Consider the following 4,598-nt stretch of genomic DNA (forward strand, 5'->3'; position numbering starts at 1 on the left):
TCGCAAAGTTTGAGCACCAACGGAAAACATTTGAGGGTGCCGGTGTGCCACAAACCAAAGATTCGCGAAACTCGATTATCGTGAAAACGTGTTAAAACTCGTTATTTGAGGTTTAAATCGAACAAAGGATTCCTGAAATCGAACAGGTTGATTCCCGAAATGAGCTTGGACGCGTGATTGAAAAACAAGGAGAAAAAGAAATAGGGTCCGGTACGACTTTCCGAACGGCCGAAATTGAAGTGTATTAATACACGGTTTTTCGAGATTCCGGGGTCCCGGAACAAAATTCTCCGAAAATCACATAGAAAGTTCCTCGGGTCGATAAAGCGGCCACGCAAAGTTTGAGCACCAACGGAAGACATTTGGGGGTGCCGGTGTGCCACAAACCAAAGATTCGCCAAACTCGGATTATCGTGAAAATGTGTTAAAGCTCGTTATTTGAGGCTGATATCGAACAGGTTGATTCCTGAAATAGAACAGTTTAATTCCTGAAATGAGCTAGGACGCGCGATTGAAAAACAGGGAGAAAAACAAACAGGTCCGGTACGACCTTCCGAACGGTACTTCAAATTGAAGTGTATAAATACACGGTTTTAGGGATTCCGGTCCCGAACAAAATTCTCCGAAAATCACATAGAAAGTTCCTCGGGTTAGATAAAGCGGCCACGCAAAGTTTGAGCACCAACGGAAGACATTTGGGGGTGCTTGGTGTGCCTAAACCAAAGATTCGCCGAAACTCGAATTATCGTGAAAAATGTGTTAAAGCTCGTTATTTGAGGCCGAAATCGAACAGTTGATTCCAAATCGAACAGTTGATTCCTGAAATGAGCTCGGACGCGTGATTGAAAAACTGGGAGAAAAAGAAACAGGGTCCGCTACGACCTTCCGAACGGCTGAAATTGAAGTGTATAATACACGGTCTTTCGGGATTCCGGAACAAAATTCTCCGAAAATCACATAGAAATTTCCTCGGGTTAGAGAAACCGGCCACGCAAAGTTTGAACACCAACGGAAGACATTTGGGGGTGCCGGTGTGCCACAAACCAGCATTCGCCGAAACTCGGATTATCGTGAAAAATGTGTTAAAGCTCGTTATTTGAGGCTGAAATCGAACAGGTTGATTCCTGAAATCGAACAGGTTGATTCCTGAAATGAGCTCGGACGCGTGATTGAAAATCAGGGAGAAAAAGAAACAGGGTCCGGTACGACCTTCCGAACGGCTAAAATTGAAGTGTATAATACACGGTTTTTCGGGATTCCGGAACAAAATTCTCCGAAAATCACATAGAAAGTTCCTCGGGTTAGATAAAGCAGCCACGCAAAGTTTGAGCACCAATGGAAGACATTTGGGGTGCGGTGTGCCACAAACCAAAGATTCGCCGAAACTCGGATTGTCGTGAAAATGTGTTAAAGCTCGTTATTTGAGACTCGAAATCGAACAGTTGATTCCGAAATCGAACGGGTTGATTCCCGAAATGAGCTCGGACGCGTGATTGAAAAACAGGGAGAAAAAGAAACAGGGTCCTGTATTTACCTTCGTAACGGCCGAAATTGAAGTGTATAATACACGATTTTTCGGGATTCCGGGTTCCGAACAAAATTCTCCGAAATCACGAGAATGTTCCTCGGGTCGAGATAAAGCGGCCACGCAAAGTTTGAGCACCAACGGAAGACATTTGGGGGTGCCGGTGTGCCACAAACCAAAGATTCGCAAACTTGGATTATCGTAAAAAATGTGTTAAAGCTCGTTATTTGAGGGTCAAATCGAACAGGTTGATTCATGAAATCGAACAGGTTGATTCCTGAAATCGAACAGGTTGATTCCTGAAATCGAACAAGTTGATTCCTGAAATGAGCTCGGACACGTGATTGAAAAACAGAGAGAAGAAGAAACAGGTCCTGACGACCTTCCGAACTACGAAATTGAAGTGTATAATACACGTTTTTCGGATTCCGGTCCCCGAACAAAATTCTCCGAAATCACATAAAAATTTCCCGGTCGATAAAGCGGCCACGCAAAGTTTGACCACCAACGGAAGACATTTGGGGTGCCGGTGTGCCACAAACCAAAGATTCGCCAAACTCGATTATCGTGAAAATGTGTTAAAGCTCGTTATTTGAGGCAAATCGAACAAAGTTGATTCCCGAAATCGAACAGGTTGATTCCTGAAATGAGCTCGGACGCGTGATTGAAAAACAGGAGAAAAAGAAACAGTGGTCCGTACGACCTTCCGAACGGCCGAAATTGAACCGTATAATACACGGTTTTTGGGATTCGGTTCCGAACAAAATTCTCCGGAAATCACGTAGAATGTTCCTCGGGTCGATAAAGCGGCCACGCAAAGTTTGAGCACCAACGGAAGACATTTGGGGGTGCCGGTGTGCCACAAACCAAAATTCGCCGAAACTCGATTATCGTGAAAAATGTGTTAAAGCTCGTTATTTGAGGTCGAAATCGAACAGGGTTGATTCCTGAAATCGAACAAAGTTTGATTCCTGAAATCGAACAGGTTGATTCCTAAAATGAGCTCGGACGCGTGATTGAAAACGGGAGAAAAAGAAACAGGGTCCTGCATTTACCTTCCGAACTACCGAAATTGAAGTGTATAATACACGGTTTTTCGGGATTCCGGGGTCCCTGAGCAAAATTCTCCGGAAATCACATAGAAAGTTCCTCGGGTTAGATAAAGCGGCCTCGCAAAGTTTGAGCACCAACGGAAAACATTTGAGGGTGCCGGTGTGCCACAAACCAGCATTCGCCGAAACTCGGATTATCGTGAAAAACGTGTTAAAACTCGTTATTTGAGGTTTAAATCGAACAGGTTGATTCCTGAAATCGAACAGGTTGATTCCTGAAATGAGCTCGGACTCGTGATTGAAAAACAGGGAGAAAAAGAAACAGGGTCCGGTACGACTTTCCGAACGGCTGAAATTGAAGTGTATTAATACACGGTTTTTCGAGATTCCTGGTCCCGAACAAAATTCTCCGGAAATCACATAGAAATTTCCTCGGTCGATAAAGCGGCCACGCAAAGTTTGAGCACCAACGGAAGACATTTGGGGGTGCCGGTGTGCCACAAACCAGCATTCGCCGAAACTCGGATTATCGTGAAAAATGTGTTAAAGCTCGTTATTTGAGGCTGATATCGAACAGGTTGATTCCTGAAATCGAACGGGTTGATTCCTGAAATGAGCTCGGACTCGTGATTGAAAAACAAGGAGAAAAAGAAACAGGGTCCGGTACGACCTTCCGAACGGCTGAAATTGAAGTGTATAATACACGTTTTTTCGGGATTCCGGGGTCCCGGAACAAAATTCTCCGGAAATCACATAAAAAGTTCCTCGGGTCAGATAAAGCGGCCGCGCAAAGTTTGAGCACCAACGGAAGACATTTGGGGGTGCCGGTGTGCCACAAACCAGCATTCGCCGAAACTCGGATTATCGTGAAAAATGTGTTAAACCTCGTTATTTGAGGCTGAAATCGAACAGGTTGATTCCTGAAATCGAACGGGTTGATTCCTTAAATGAGCTCGGACTCGTGATTGAAAAACAAGGAGAAAAAGAAACAGGTCCGGACGACCTTCCGAACTACCGAAATTGAAGTGTATAATACACGTTTTTCTGGATTCCTGTCCCGAACAAAATTCTCCTGAAATCACATAAAAATTTCACCGGGTCGATAAAGCGCCACGCAAAGTTTGACCACCAACGGAAGACATTTGGGGGTGCCGGTGTGCCACAAACCAAGATTCGCCGAAACTCGGATTATCGTGAAAAATGTGTTAAAGCTCGTTATTTGAGGTCCGAAATCGAACAAAGTTGATTCCTGAAATCGAACGGGTTGATTCCGAAATGAGCTCGGACGCGTGATTGAAAAACAAGGAGAAAAAGAAACAGGGTCCGCATTTACCTTCCGAACGGCCGAAATTGAAGTGTATAATACACATTTTTTTCTGGATTCCGGTCCCGAACAAAATTCTTCGGAAATCACATAAAAAGTTCCTCGGTCGAGATAAAGCGGCCACGCAAAGTTTGAGCACCAACGGAAGACATTTGGGGGTGCCGGTGTGCCTAAAACCAAAGATTCGCAGAAACTCTGATTATCGTGAAAAATGTGTTAAAGCTCGTTATTTGAGGTTGAAATCGAACAAGTTGATTCCTGAAATCGAACAGGTTGATTCCTGAAATGAGCTCGGTCGCGTGATTGAAAAACAGGAGAAAAAGAAACAGTGGTCCGGACGACCTTCCGAACGGTCGAAATTGAAGTGTATAATACACGGTTTTTCGGGATTACGGGGTTCCGAACAAAATTCTCCGGAAATCACGTAGAATGTTCCCGGTCGATAAAGCGGCCACGCAAAGTTTGAGCACCAACGGAAGACATTTGGGGGTGCCGGTGTGCCACAAACCAAAGATTCGCCAAAACTCGGATTATCGTGAAAATGTGTTAAAGCTCGTTATTTGAGGTCAAATCGAACAAAGTTGATTCCTGAAATCGAACAGGTTGATTCCTGAAATGAGCTCGGACGCGTGATTGAAAAACGGGAGAAAAAGAAACAGGGTCCAAGATTTACCTTCCGAACGGCTGAAATTGAAGT

The sequence above is a fragment of the Silene latifolia genome, chromosome X, assembly GCF_048544455.1.
Source record: "Silene latifolia isolate original U9 population chromosome X, ASM4854445v1, whole genome shotgun sequence".
NCBI lineage: Eukaryota > Viridiplantae > Streptophyta > Magnoliopsida > Caryophyllales > Caryophyllaceae > Silene > Silene latifolia.